The following is a 17,761-nucleotide window of genomic DNA, read 5'->3' on the forward strand; positions in this document are numbered from 1 at the left end:
AACGATTTCTACAAATTTGCGTGCTTTAGTAGATAAATGAGTGCGTAGGAAGTAGCTACAAATTAATAATGAATTCTATTGATGTATCATATAATGGTACCCAAAAATAGGTCCATGAAAAAAGCAAATAAAAATAGGAAGCTGAAGTTAATAAATATCTCTAGAAAAAATACCAATCGAAAAATATTCTAACCGGTACATAAAAACCTATGTACATATGTACATATATGAAAACCTTTGTTAAAAATAAAATAAGAAGCATATACATACGTAAAGATGTTATAATACATAAAATAAATTTGAATTGAATTCAAACTTTTCACCTAAATATATTATGAACAACAATAATATGATATTTTGTGACATTATTTAAAAATCGAATGAATTGCGTTTGATTTTTTAGTTACTTGTAATACAATCTCTCAACAATATTCTTTGAAAAGTTATACACCACTACATTTAGTACCACAACATTGCTACCTATTCTATTTTTAAATTGAAGAAACCTATCCGAATAACGGTTCCACGGTCTATTGACATTTTACCACAAGCCCTTTATTTCAAACAGTGAACAAAAACCGAATCGAACGAGGTCAATGGTACATCCATACGTACAAACAATCAGCATCGCATTCAAATCATTGTTTTTACGAATTACTAAACCACACACCTATAGTTCGGTTACCATTTAAAGTTTTTTAGATAGTAAAAAGCACACGATGGCGCCACTTTCGCCGCACTACAACACTAATGACCTATTCATGATCACAATATTTCACCCGACTGACCTGCACCAGGTCATCAACAGTATGCACATACATAAATACCAATGATTCACACTCTAGTACATTTAATTTTATCGCTTTGTTTGAAAATTCCACATTACTATTTTTTCTACGAATTCTTACCGGGGTACGATAGTGGTGTTATTATGTTCAGAGCGTCATTCATCTCGCAGTGGGTGGCCCAACAAAACTGGTGACGAAATGTCGGTCATTAGTATTCCGCTCTGGTTTTCCTGGCGATATATTGCCGGGTCTCAAATTCGCCCCAAAAGCAAAGTGACCGGAATATCGTATGTATTACTCAAATTGGTGTATACAGCTAGATAAATTCCCGAAGCCAGGAATCAACGTGTTAAATCGCACTCGGTTGTCGACCAGTGGCTTTCCAAGCATTCGAATAGGTGAAAGATCAAGCTGCGGCGGTACTCATATCGCATTCATCATCCGTATGTGCCTGTTTAGAGTGTGCTCTTATCGTGATTTGATCTCGGCCCGTTGATAATTCTGTAACCCATTACCCACCGGGCACGCCGTATAATCGAATGCAATTATTCAGCATAAATTATCCACTGTCATTCTTATCGATGGAGGAATTTGTTATACATTTGTATGTTGCTGGTGTGGTTGAAAGGTGTTGTTTTTAACGGCTTGGCTATTTCTCGTTTACATTTTCTAAGAACGGAATTATCGCTGTGGAGTCCGTTGAATTTTAAATTTTGTCATTTCTGCGAGAGTATTCTTTTGGTGTATAATTTAAAATCAACGTGTAGAATTTGTTAGATTTTTTTTTAATTTGAATAACATTCTTGGGAGGTCTTGAGTTGTTTGGTAACCAATTATATTTTAAAGTGGCGGTAGTCTAATTTTCGGTTCCAAAAACACGATTTCTGTTTGTCTTAATTCATAAATTGTTATTAAATATTTTCATTTAATATGTCCAGATCCTTGGAAAAGCAGAATAAACGTATTACAGGCCACCAGTATTTTTACTTACCTCTTATACAGTTCACATGGTTTTCGTGTAAGGGGTCATTTTTTATATCTCTTATCTCTTATCCGATCGTTTTCATACTTTGCAATATTGCTCATTTTGGTCATCAATATACGTTAATGTATCGTCTGCCATTACGTTGGAGATAAAATATCGTATACAATGCGTATCAAATATCCACAATTTTGGTTACGGTGACGTCTTGCAAGCTACCATAATCTATCTTCAACCTTTTCGCCGTGATATGGCCATATCAGATTTTAATTGTTTAAACGCCTATAATTCACTCTAAATTTTATAAAATTTGTTCTATAGGTTCTCGTTATCTCTAATATATAAATATTTATAGTTTTAACTCTCATATGTATATATATAAATTTCAAATTTGGCGTGTAGCTTCTTGTAAGGTAATACACGATATATATTGATTTTTGGCCAAATATGTCATTAAATATTGTTGAACACAAATCATTAGATTTCATGTTTTGCGAGATATTTCTCGAAATGAAGAAAAATGGACTTGGGCCACTTTCATTCATTGGGATCATACATACATATATGTACCTATGTAATATTACATGAAATTGTGGGAAGATCGACTGTTGATTTTCATCACTATTAAACAAATTGTATGATTTCATATTATATTATATGATTGAGGATAGTGATTATCAAGACTTCTAATTTTTTCTATCAGCATCAGAGATTGTTCTCCTTCTACTACTTCATTTCACAATACTTGAATAATTTGTTTTTAACGAGTATTTAGCATAAATCATCGTTTTATTTATTTACTATCGGTTTATTGTGTGACAATATTGAAGTAATAAAGATTAGAGCTTTTGCATTATGCAAAGCAACAGTTTTTGATTTTTTGTACTCTTTCGCAAGTTTTCTGCAAAAAGTTCTACATATATTTCAATGCCAGAAAATTCGTCTAATACAGAAATCGGGAACCTTTTTCTAACAGAGAGAAAAAATGAAATTAGCTTCTAAGAGCAGCAGCATGTTATTTAATAAATATTAAATAGATTTATTTTAAATCGAATTTTATGATGTTGGAATTTTTTGATGCAAACAAATATCGTAAAATTCATTCGCCAAATAAAATTGTAATTTTTTTCCAGAGACAAAGTTATGTTTGTTGATTACTTCACATCATTTAAAGTGTAGGTAATAAAACAAAGAACCTCATCTTGCTCCGGAGCTGCCAGTTCCCGACCACTGTTCGAATGCACTTTAATAATAATAATAATAACAATAAATACTAAATAGTAATAATAATACTAATAAACAATAATTATAATAAACAATAAAATAATAATAAATAATAATAATAATAATATTTAAAAATCGTTTAATTTTAATCAATTGTCTTAATTGACCAATTCGAGAATTTTGAACGAATGGTTCTGTGAGTGTTTATATTAAATTTTAAATCCATCGATGTATGAATGTGTAAGTACTTGAAATTAATCAAAATTGAATACTCCCGTATGAAGTCGCATATATGTTTTTCCAATGAATAAGGACTCTCTTTAGGAGCGAGCCTTACCTTTATCAATCTCTTTGCATACACAATAGGATAATACGAAGGTAAACGAGAGCAGAAGGACACATCTCCGGCGAGGACAAGGAGAAGGGCGAGGGGGAGCGAGGAGCAATGATACAAAAAAACTTCTTAGAATGTCGCATGGAGACCTTTCCTCTTTGATATTTATATTTCCTTCAGAGTGCTCCTTCTTTTTCGGCGGGTAATGGGGAGAGAGAGTGGGTGGTAGAGGTATGACTATGGCACGCCGGCCGCCATTGTTCCCTAAATAGAAGTTCGCGGCCCTTTTAAGGTCTCCTTCTAGTTATTTGTTGATTTTTCTTTCTCTGCCGTTCCTTTGACAAAGATTGACACTCGTATTTTTTCGCATTTTTACGCTACTGCCAAATATTTCCTTATTTTATTATCTTCTTGTTTTTTTACCCCCCCCCCGACAGACAATAAGCAGCCGGCAAAGCGCGCAGCGTCATGTGTACAAAACGATTATGTATTTATCAAATCATTCGAACTGAAAGAAACATCGTCAATATATCTAGGAATATTCGACAAAAAATTGAATACCGACTGCAAAAAGGTTACATCTCATATCACGGATTAACCGGTAGAGTTGGCGAGGCCTGAACCAAATTACCAATTGATGTCGAGACCCTTGTGCATAAATAAGACAGCGTTCAGAAACGGGAATGCCAGACCGAGAACACTGTAAAAAGGGTTGAGGCCTCCTTAGACCGGATACATCCCTTCCCAGCCGCCCCCTTTCAACCCCATAACGGGTTAATAATATCTGCGAAACGTCCGAGACCGACGTGTGTATGTGGCCGAAGTGCGTAGAGTTGAGAAGTTCGTTAATTTATATAAAATACTCAAGATTTTAAATGGGATAAAATCGTTAAAATTTAATAAGAACATTAAATTGATAAGCCGAAACAAACTCATAAATCAAAAGACATTTCAATTACATATATATATATATATATATATATATATATATATATATATATATATATATATATATATATATATATATATATATATATATATATATATATATATATATATATATATATATATATATATATATGTAATTGAACGAAACATTAATGTAAATATGTAGAAACATATTCGAGTCTGATTTCTAAAGACAGATGTGGCCACTAAACGTTGATTACTCTGTTTTGAAATGCAAACGTTTTGCATCCACTCTGTTTAATTCAGACGTCTCTGTGGAGCTTAATTTCGCAATCTTCTGAAGCATTTGCAAATTTGAATTTAGAATATTTAGATATGTGTATTTATCTATCTACGTATGAATATAGATAATTATCGGTGAAGTTGTTTAAATACAAAAGGACTTAGATAGATTCAAGTGGGACTTATACGTTAGAATCAAAATAGTTGAATATATAATAATTTCAATATTAACAGACGTATTTCTTGGTTAGATGAAAATTAATATTCTATCGAAAGGGGTTGTGTGTTTTTAGGATGATATATATGTTTGTATGTTTCAATGGTTTACATTGTATACATAATCACAGCTTCTTCTTGAATGTTTTGACTATTAAGAACAAAAAACATTATTCAAACAATTAACTAATACATCAATAAAAATAAAACTCATTTCAAAGAAAGATTCCAACATTTAAATACTTCGAAACAAATTGGAGTCAATTAAAACTTTCTACCATAGATGTCACTGAATGGTTTCGCAAAACACACCCACGTTAAAAAAAATCTCAAAAAAGTACAATAACAACAACAAAAATTTAATCCACTTCGATATATCCGACAAACTTTCACAATATACGTAGTAAAAATCGTATAATTCGAGAACTTCTCCTGGTGAAAAGACGCCGGGTAACATTTTCATTAAAGATCAAATACTATGTAGGTGATTTTCTTTTATTGCACTCGAACCCGAGCGAAAACTTACTTAGTCCAGGTGACTTTCTACTAGCATGGAGAACATTTACAGCAGACGACTGCATACCCAAACGAAATATGTACATAAACACAATGCATACCTAATTTCAACATCAATAAAACCGATTTAATGAAATCTTTATAAATATACAGGTATCTATTCAATAGACATACAGTCGATACCGAGATATCTTCGTGCATAATTAACACTCACGTGACGAAATGTGGTGATGCACGTTCGAGATTGTTACGTTGTCAATTAAAATAGTTTATCATGAATGTTTTATTAAATTTTCTAAGTCAGCAACTATCAATACGACCAACTATCAATACGGTGTCAGGTAAATGTGTGATTTAACCAGGTGTATCCAGATGGATATTTTCCACATTTACAGCTTTATTATTTATAAAATACAGACACAACTTTCTTTACTGGATTGAATTATTTATAATTTCATTTCCCCATAAAATAGGCATTTATTCCGAATAATAATATTAATTTTGGGACTTACATTTTAAAAATATGACGTCCAAACCGATTTATTCCATTCTTCGCAGTCCAACTTATTTAATTACAAATTTATATTTTGAATCAAACAATGAATTTAAATATTTTACATGCCTATATTTTGAATAATATTTACATTTAAATAAATGATATTTATATAATTTAAAAAATAATGCAACTAACATTTCTATTTTAAATTTTATTCCTATGCTATATGAATACATATATAAAATAGTTCTGAATATTATATTTAGATAAAAATCGGATTTTAAATCCATATATTATATTTTAGTATTTTATGATTAAATTTTAATCATATATAAGTATATACATAGTATATATAATATCGCTATTCTGTGTGTGTATCTGAGAAAAAACTTCAATTCATATTGTTTGCTACCAATATTTCCTCTAGACAAATTAGAGTCTGGGTATTTAGCGCCATCTATTGAAAATTTATTTAATCAATTAATTATTTTTTTATATTGGTGTTTTATATTGTTTATATGTATGTAGGTAGGTAGATATTTTTTACCTCTTTTTCATATGAAACAATAAAATATTAATATTAAATTAAATATACATATTTAAAAGGTATTTGAAAAAAAATCAACCGAACACTGGACCGACACATTTTTTTTATTTAATAACTTAATATGCTAACACTCATGCGATGATATTTCATCGGGTACAACACTATAGGTATATAAATAGGTATAGTCTTCGTATTATGATAATATGATATTTTATTTATTAAAAATAATATGTATAACTTAAGTACTACAATTCCAATATCACATTATAATTATTTTCTGTATAAAAGGATAAAAGTATTTATTTCTATTAAAAAACCATTGGTAAATTATAAGTTTTCAATTGAAAATTTACTTATGTCTACAAGCAAAAGAGGATTTCTAGCAAATTGGAAAAAGTATTAATATCACTTTCAAATGAAATACTGCTTTCATGGATGAAAATAAATGCTTTCAGCTAGACTTTTATATATTAAAAAATGCAATGACATCTGACAGTTCCATTCTGAACAAATTTAGAGTAGGTAAAAGTTCCACGGAAAAAAATAGGGGAAGAGTTGGTAAGTAAATATATCAACTAGAACAAATGAAAGTGGAACAAGGCAAAGAGCAAAAAGTTAACAAACACCAGTAACAGTATAGCAACTTGAATAAACACGAGGAAAACTTTCCTGTTTTCTCTCGGAAAAGCGTCAAGCGATAGGAAAGCTGAATCTTTAACGATGTGGAGATTGCGAAGGGGCGGTTTGAAATTCGGCGAAATTCGTTCGCGAACGCGCTATCGCACCCTTTGAGCTAACTAAATCAGAGACCCACGGAGATAATGAACGACGAAACAAAAAATTTCGGAAAACTTTACCACCGCATAGAGTGAGACTTTATTCGTGTCCTTGGTAATCTCAAAGGTCTTCGAAATTAAAAATAAAATACGAGGCGTCCGCCTTTGTGTCCCCAATTGCGTATAGCAGCTGGTATAGTATGTGATCGAAGCCACGGCAAAGTTGCGTGAAATCTCTTACACGGAACGAGTATGGGTAGTATTCGTTTAAAAATCTTCGGAAAATAGATTGAAGGCGTCTATTCCGAGTTTTCTTTGCGGACCGTACCCGTGGGAAGTTGAAGCAAGGGTCACACACAAAAGTTGAATTGAATTCGTAGACCGGATGTGAGAGAAGATAGTAGTGGCGCCTTAACCTATTTCCGTACAGGCTAACCTTTATTAGTGTTCATACTATGTAGTATATTCTTATATTTACATACATATATATGTAAATATGTATGTATATACACGACTAGCTGACTTTAAATACATTGAAAAACGAAAAAGTGGAATGTTTGGTACCTACTACATAAATTGCATTTAAAAAATCTACATATTTTATAAAAATATGTAGTTTAAATAGTTCAAATGATTATGTAGATTATGATTATATAGTTGAAATCATTATATAGGTCATCGACTTTAGAGAGTCTTTAATTAATATTATGTATTAGATGTATTGTGAGCATTTATAAGAATTGTAAATAGGTTTTTGAGCTGTTTTTCCTGGGTCTACCTCACGGGCCCGAATGTGAAACGCCGGAAAACGCAAATATCGGAAGGCAAAGATCGAAAATCGAAAGATCAAAAAAAAGGGTACATGGTAAACGGTACATACTCACTTAATTTGCGCGAGCAGGATACAACAGGAACAAGAGGAACAGGCTTTTTCTCCCGTATTCTGCGCGGGCACATTAATACGGGAGGAAAGCCTGTTCCTCATGTTCCTGTTGTATCCTGCTCGCGCAAATTAACCCATTTGAACCCACGCGGTCAGTTATGAACTTACTCGATGTATGCCAGCGCGGTCATTCACGGCATTTTACAATTTTGCGTCGTAAAATAAAGGGATCACTCAGGCCGGCCGTAAAACCTTTCGTTACGCTTGGTTAGATGTTGGTGATGAATTTTAAGAAAGTCACACGAAATTAAATCAGTTCCTTTTGGAGTTTTGAGGGAATAACATCGAGCGCTTTTCGACTTGCAGATATGTCGAAGAGAAAACATACGTAAGTTTTTTATTTTTACATATTTTTTATTTATCTTTATGTTTCTAATACAGTAGGACTTATTGTATAATATGCATAAGAGAAATTGCGTTTATATATCTCATATTCCTGAAAAAAAAAATCAAAGTCGACGGAGTCGTATATGACTCCTTGGGATAATGACACATATTTTTTTCCAGAGAATGCAATTTTACTACTGCAGAGATACGGGAAGAAATTGATAATTGGGACGAGTCTCAACTTCCGGATTCCATATATATACATATTACCACCCCTGGAAACTGATATTCGGTTAAAGAAAAAAGTAGGGTGGAAATCAATCAACCATTTAGTATAAATATGTATAATAAATATATGGGTGGGGTTGATCAAATGGATAACCATATTTCTAACTATAACATAAGTATTAGAGGGAAAAAATGGTACATGCCTATTCTGTTTTGGAACATCGATGTAGCTGAGAATAACGCTTGGATTCTTAGCAAAAGTTTTGGTTGTAAATTTGATAAATTAGGATTTATCAGACAGGTAACAGAGACGTTGTGCAAGTGTTATGGTCAAAAACGAAAACAATTGGTCGGTCCCATTCAGACCCGGCAAAGTTAATCAAAATCAAAAGGAAGTTGGAAGACATTTGATATTGGTCAAACAGAAAAGGAGAAATTGTGGACACTGTAAAAATAAAACGTTTTCCGCTTGTGATAACTGTGAAATTCCATTGCATGACAAATGTTTTGTACCGTATCATAATAATTAATTATTTTGTCTTCATGTATTTTGTTTTTACGACTTTTGAACTCAAAATCTCATTTATGACATTTCTTCTTTTAAAAGGGTGCACCCTTTTTTGTTGACGATGTGTATATGTCACAATATATGTACCTACGTGTGTTATGTTATGCGATTTGAAAATATCATTTTATCGAAGAGCATCTCTTGATTATTTAGTTATTTTTAAAATTAATTTTATAAATTTCTTAACAATAAAATTACAAATAACCAGTGAGACAGTATTATAACTGATTATGTGACTCCATTGTGATTTTTGTTTTATTTAAAAAAACATGTTTCATTAGCCCCAAAGGTCGTTCACGACACCACCTTGAAAAAAATTAAAAATGTTGAAAAATCAATTAATTACCCATCCCTATCTTATAAAAAATATTTCCCATGAAATAACTCAAAGATTTTGGAAAATAAACGAAAAAATAGTCCTGGGCACATGGGACATGTGTTTTCACGCGAGCTCTGGGTTCAAATGGGTTAAGTGAGTATGTACCGTTTACCATGCACCCTTTTTTTTGATCGTTCGATTTTCGATCTTTGCCTTCCGATATTTGCGTTTTCCGGCATTTCACATTCGGGCTCGTCACGGAGACCGGTTTTTCCTATATGTTGAAGATGCATATAAGTATATTTGCGTATGATGTAAAATTTGCGTATGATGTGTGTAATCCATATGTATGTAGGTTTTTGAGCTCTTTTTCCTATCATGCTGTACATAAACATTAGAATAATATAATTACTATGAAAACTAACAAAATTAAATTAAAATTGTAAAATAGAAAATGATCAGTAGATCAGTAGCTATTAAAATATATATAAGATGTATTGTGAACATAGTTTAGTAATAATAAACACCATTTAAAAATCAAAAAAGCTTTGAAAAATAATCATTTGAAGCATTATGTATATTTTAAATATTAAAACACAAGACGCTAATGGATGAAAGAATTTAAGTCCACAAATGAAAATTTTATCTCAATTTAACAGTTAAAAATATTATACAACGTGCAAAAGAATTACACCATATAATTATTTTCCAAAAATGTTAGTATTTGTTAGTATTAGTATAAGCAAAAGAATATTAAAACGTTTTTCGTTAAATTAAAAATGCCATTCAACATGCTTATATTGTGTGCAAAATTTATATTCTTATATAAAATTTATGTTATTTTTAATTATGCAAATTTCAATTCAAGTCTCCGTGTAAATCGTGCTAGACTTTAATAATTTTGAAAAGTTGCTAATGGCATTAAATCCCATCTCAAAATCGTTTAATAATTTTTAAATATAAAACACATTTTTCTCTATAAAATAACTACACAACTGAATAAATAAATTATCACTACATAAAAATTTTTAATCATTTCAAAATATCTAGTGAAAATTTTTGTGTTACAAACAATACTACATACATTTATGTGTGTTAATTTAGTAATAAAATTATTTTTTATCAAACTGACTCATCCAAAGTTGAAGACACACGGTGATAAATATATAAATTTCTGCAATGAAAAATTTATACATCAGTAAAGGATAAAATCTTCAATGGCGGGTACTTACTTACAAAATTTACAATAAACTATAATAGTTTACTTCAATTGCAAAAACTTTTATCGTCACCATAAAACTTAAAACTTCCAACTCGATGTGCTTTATTGCCTTTCAATAAAGATAAAACAGATAAATCGACACCATTGAAGCGCCATTTACTCAAATAGTGATCGTTTTAACATCATAAAACATTTAAACTCCAATTAAATATCGATACTTATACATTACGAATAATGAACATTTTCAATACACGGATGCATGCAAAACCAAAATCCAATCTGCAGTCCATTCCAGGTTATAAAATGAATTAAATTTATAATATAAGCCTTTAATTAACAAACTATCGGATTACATCCGCGTTTGCTAGAATGCGATATATTTGATTGCATCCGTTCAATTACATTCCAAGTTTGAAACTTAACCCATTGCCGACTGCTCGCATCCGCTCGTCTCAAACACTTTCTCACACACACAAATGTATATGCAATCGTATGTATATCTATAGGGGTGGCTTAACAACCCCTTCAATCCACCGTCGGTGACCTCGACTTCCGATATCACCTGCTAGGCGATGAGAGCGGACGTGGAAATTGTTGAGGTTGTTCGGGCCACACACCGGAAATGAGGAAAATGCCACCGATAACGAAAATGGGATGAAAATTTTTAAAACCTACACACTGGTATGGATAAATATAATACTGAGGATACAAGGTTGAAACTTTTTATGAATATTTAGACAAGCCTTATAAATCTGTCAGATTTTTACAACTACATATTCACATAAAGCCTTCATATAATTAATTGAATACTGAAATTAAATTAAATTAAATTGAAATGAAATAAAATTAAATAGATAAAATATCATCTCATTAATTATTTTTTTAAATTATATAATTGAGAATTTGCGTATATGCGAATTTGTAATTATTAATTCGTATTTAATTAATTAATGAAATCGGTTTGTTCTCCAACTTCTACGTGGGAAAAAGTTGGGACTTTATGTCCCAAATAATTATGTGCGTGATAGATATCATCATTTGATGGTCTTACCTCCTGCCCGTATAGTTCTTTATGGAACGGCTCCTATTCCAAGAGCTATCCGACTTTTCAGTGAAATCGTTGCTGTTGAGCTTGAATGTGATATTTTCCACCTCAGTGAGCGTAGATTATTTCATCCTATTTTTCTGGCAGCCTGCGCTCATCATTATTTTCATAATAAAGTACTACGCAATGCTTCATGTGTCTTGTTTGCAGACGACGTTAAATTATTCTTTGCTGTTAAGGATGAGAGGCAAGCCTCTCTCCTTCAAGCGGATATTAACGCTGTTTTAGAGTTCAGTTCCAGTTTAGGGCTTGAACTGAATACTAGTAAATGTGCCAATAATGAGTTATGGACGTGCGAATTCGCTCTATTGTCACGGATATTCCATTGGATCCGTATTGTTGAAGCGTGTGGAATCTATGGTCGACTTGGGTATCACTTTTGATCCTCAATTCACCTTTCACAACCACATCAAGACAGTCGCTGACGTTTCCTTTCGTCGACTTGGATTTGTCTTGAGATATGCTTAGTTATTCTCCAACCCCATGTCTTCTCGCTTGCTTTTCAACTCGCTTGTTAGAAGTAAGCTAGAGTATAATGCGATTGTGTGGAATCTCCCTTATTATCGAAAAAGTGCAAAAAGCATTTCTTCGTTGTCTATATAAGAAAGAGTTTGGGTATTACCCATATCTCTATCCTACTCCTTTCCTTTTGGGCATACTTGGGTATAATTCTCTTGAACTTCGGAGAAACTTCTCGTTAATTCGTTTCGTTCTCCAGCTACTGCGTGGTAATACGTCATGCCCGTTGTTGCTGGAACAGTTGGGACTTTATGTACCTAATAATTATGTGCGTGGAAGATATCATCATTTAATGGTTGTAGCTCCTGCTCGCACAGTTCTTTTTCGAATGGCTCCTATACCAAGAGCTATTCGACTTCTCAATGAAATCGTTGCTGCCGTCCCTGAATGCGATATTTTACACCTCGGTGAGCGTAGATTATCGGATATTAACATATTTATCTGGTAACCTGCGCTCATCATTACTTTCTTAATTTGAATGTGATGTATGAGTGGAATCTTAATCTACTCTCTTCCATTTGGGCCTCACTGTGATTTTATTTTTTATTCATATTTTTTTTTACTTTTTCTTTCTCCTTTGTACATTTTTATGTACTATTTTACTTTTGTTCAATGTAAACAAATAATGTGATTTTTTGATTTTATTTTTGATTTTTATTACACTTTTGTTCATTTTTTTTCTGATGTATTATTTTCCCTTTGTTACTTTTTTATTATTTTATTTTACCATGCTTTCTGCTTTTTACTAATTTTACTTGTTTTTATATCTTTATCAAATGGAGGACATTGTGGCGCATTGGGTTCTTCCTGTAATACCACAATGGTCCAAAACTATTAATAATAAATAATTGGATGTGATGTATTAGTGGAATTTTGATATTTTCTCTTCCATTTTGTATTTTTATTTGCTATCATTTTTTATGATTATGTTTAAATAATTTTTTTGCCTGTTTATACATAATATAAACAGACAAAAAATATTAATCATTATATGTATGTGTGTATGTATTTTTATTTTTCTCATCTCTCTGTAATTTTTCGACCATTCAGCCTCTCGAAACACAGCGACCCCTAGAATAATCCTTTTAGGAGTTCCTCAAGGTTCTCACCTTGGACCACTTCTGTTTATTATTTTTATTAATGACCTAATCCCCTACTGAAGTGTCAATACTTACTTTATGCCGATGATCTTAAGGTTTTCCATCCTATCAATAGTGAGTCGGATTGCTTAAAATTACAATCCGACATTGATATAATATCTGAATGGTGTAATGTAAACCTTATGCATCTCAATATTTCTAAATGCTTCTCATTGACTCTTTCCAGAAATCGTAACCTAATTGACTTTACTTACAATATTAATAACGTAGTTCTTACAGCAAAAATATGTGCCAGAGACTTATAGATTCCAAACTATCATTTAATGAGCATATTAATCATATTGTTACTAAATCTTATAAACTCTTGGGATTTATTTGCCGAGTTGCGAAGCCCTTTAAGAATCCCCATACTCTGATTCTACTCTATTACAGTTTAGTTCGTAGTAATATGGAGTATGCCTCAATCATATGGTCTCCCTATTACCAAACTCACATTGAGCATTTAGAAACAATCCAGAAGCGTTTTTTGCGCCATTTATCCTATAAGACTGGTCTTAAAAAACTGTTACCATCTTATAATGACAGACTTTCTTTTTTCCATATTGCAAGTTTGTCTCAGCGTAGAAGGGTTTCTGATTTGTTAATTTTATATAAGATTGCTAATGGTATTCTTGACACATCTGTTTTAAGCGAGATTAATTTTAACGTTAATGCCCGATTCACCAGATGCACAAATCTTTTTTATCCACCAATTTGTCAAAGCAACACCTCTTTCAATAGTGCAATTGTTCGTATATGCCGTATTTACGATAGCTTAGATGATTGTCCTGACCTCTTTAGTGACTCTTTTGGTATTTTTAGGACAAAGGTGAAGAAAATAATATGTGGTTGATTTGCTTCTTCACCCTTATAGTCTTTCTTTTTTACTTTATCTGTTTCTTTTTTTTTTTTTTTAAATCTTGATGTTTTTGTAATTTTACTTTTTTATATCACCATGTGGTGCTCACTGTAAATGGAATATTATATTTTTATTTATGTTTATTATTATTTTTTGTCTCATTATACAACTTTCTTTTTATATTTTATTCTCTATGTGTGCCTATTTAAATAAAATAAAATAAAATAAGATTGATGTAATATAAATGCAGAAATGTTTTTAATTAATTGTCTAGGGAGGCGCATTGGGGTCTACCTGTTAGGCTTTCCCAGCATATATGTATGTATCTATGTAAAATAAAATAAAATAAAATATGTACATATGTTCATATGTAAATTAATCTTAAAATAATACAGAGAATTACATTATTTTTACTACATTAAGATTTTTATATATGTACTAGCTGAACACGGCATGCGTTGCAATGCCACAATAACGCATGCAATTCCCATTACAGTTCTCGTTTCCGTTCCCGTTCTCGTTTCCATTTCCATTTCCGTTCTCGTTCCCGTTCCCGTTCTCGCTCTCGTCCCCGTTCCCGTTTGTCGGTAAAACGCAGGCAGCGAACACCATTGTCGCGACGCGAAAACATTTGAAATTATAGCGTTGCAATGAGACTCATTCCCGTTTTTCCCGTTTTTTTACACAGTAATCTTCCCGGACATGCATACAACAAATCCTGAAAGTTCCATCGTAATCGGTTCAGTGGTATAGGAGTCTAAAAATAAGGGTTTTTTATATTCGCCAAAAACCAGACGCAGCTTCTTCTACATAGTACAAATTTCTACTGACATGTATAAGTACACCCCAATACAGACTAATATAAACACATAAATAGATACATACGTACATACGTCTTGACTGCCAACATCTCAGCACCCTTATTCGTATACGTTTTCGTATAAGCCAAGCGAGTTCTTCGCGGTGACATGTGGCGGCGGGCTTGAACTTTTTTGTTTGATAAGTCACATCCACACACGTGGTGTATGTAGACACACACGTATATAAATACACCCACACGTCATCGTGCGAGGGTTGTGGAAAAAATGTAAGCAAGTGTTAAGCAAACAAGCCGCCCCCTCCCAGACGGATCACTTCAGGCTTGTTGAGCACGCCCGGCACTAGTTGAGCCAATCTCGGCCGGGGGGATGAGAGATGGGGATGGGGTTGTGGGTGTGTGTGTGTGTGTTTGTGTGATCGGGGGAGGGGGGGGGGGTGTGAGACAGGTGACGCTCCTACACGCGACCACATAATAAAAATCAACCCTTCGGAAAATTAAATCCAGTTCGAAATCCGAGCGAAAGGTCACATTCGGTTGATTGGAATTTTACGCGGTTTTGAGGTCTCGAGTCTAATCGCTCGAATACATACATACATACAAACGTACGTATAGAAAGCTGTCGAGCGTGGAATTTAGTTTGATTCGATGGTAGTGTGCTTTTAAGATATCATATAATATTATTGTTGGTTTATTATATTTGTCGAAATGTGAAATTTCGATTTATATTAGTGTAAGATTTGATTTGAGGTTGAATGGTATGTGGTTCAAAAAATTGACGAGAGTAAAAGTATTTTTTTAGTTTCCAATAGCACTTAAAATGGTTTGCTATTTTATTTGTATACGCCATATTTTACCAATTTTATTTAAAAATAATAAAATATCAGTATTTGTTTATCTCATATCTACATACTCATATATATATATATATATATATATATATATATATATATATATATATATATATATATATATATACATATATATATATATATATATATATATATATATATATATATATATATATACATATATATATATATATATATATATATATATATATATATATATATATATATATATATATATATATATATATATATATATATATATATATATATATATATATATATATATATATGAATATTAGTATTATAGGCATTTCAGAGAATTATATTTTTTAATTTTCTAAGATGTATCCAATAAAAAACATATAATAAAAAAGACTGTCAATTCTTTAGAATACGCAGTACGAGCTACGAGTCAATTATTTTTCATTTCAATTTTTTCGAATTGAAATACGCTAAGAATGAAAGATTTTTAATACACATTTAAGTATGTATGTAGGTATACATACATACATATATCGTATTAAAAATTCTTGATCTTTTCATTTTTCCCTGCCTTACATTGAAAAGCAGAAAGAAACTACCTCACGAATTCCATAAAAATATTTTTAATTCATAGCATACACTAGTGGTTAGCATATAATGCTTTCGAACGAAGTGATCACGGGTTCGATCCCACTGGTTGCTACTGGCCAGACCTTGAATATGCGATTCCAGGTCGATCATTTTTTATCAGTTTCTGTCAATTTATTTGATTTTTATTGAAACGGTTCCTACAAATTGGCATCACTGTCATTATTAGCATATAATGCTTCCGAAAAACGTGGCCACGGGCTCTATTCCACTGATAACTGCTGACTAAACCTTGAATATGTGACTCCAGGTCGATCATTTCCTATCAGAGTTTTCCAATTTATCATATTTTCATTTAATCGGTTAAACTAAAAATTAGCAGCCTTGTCCTATCTCTCTGGTAACATTCGAGCTATTTAGCATCTCGATGTTTCGCCGATTTGTATAAATGCTGCAAATTTGCCGATAGATGTCTCTGTGGATGTTGATCGTATTTGCTTGTATGTATATGCTCACATTGCTTCTGTACAATGTTTGACTATAGATGGCATGTTTATTGTAAAATATATACAAAATTTTGTATTTATAATTTATATGTCTTAATATGTATCGCATTGGAGCGATATATAAGACGAGTGTGCATGATTTATTGAATAAAATAAAATAAATATAAAGTAGTGATTAAATTAAATGTCCATTTAACTATACAATATTGATTCAACTATCACACGGTTTGACCTCCGAGTTTAAAGATTTAGTATTTAGTTATTTTTAGATACAATATATGTACATATGTATAGGTCGATTCTATTTAAAGCCGTCCGAAATTAAAAATTGTTGTCGCCTTTTGTCTTTTTATATACCTACAATAAGGTACTAAAAAAAGAACTGAGAACATTTCTCACAGTAACTTCGTATGACACGGTAAAAAAGGTTGTCGAAAAGAGAATAGAAAAGGTTTGGGTCACTTTGGGATTAAGTAAATATTTCATATTTTTATATAAACTACGGGTATAACTAAGGAGATATGATCTTGATCGATCAATGATATAGATATGCCCTTTACTTAAACTCCTCGCCCTATATTCACATATATGTTTATATGTATGTATGTATATATACACATGTACAACTACACAATTGAGATATGTATGTGCATATATAGTAAAATGGAATACAAATGAAATTTCCAAGACAATGATTGTATAAACTTTTGTTCTTTTC

Source organism: Arctopsyche grandis, chromosome 11, assembly GCF_051622035.1.
Source record: "Arctopsyche grandis isolate Sample6627 chromosome 11, ASM5162203v2, whole genome shotgun sequence".
Lineage (NCBI taxonomy): Eukaryota > Metazoa > Arthropoda > Insecta > Trichoptera > Hydropsychidae > Arctopsyche > Arctopsyche grandis.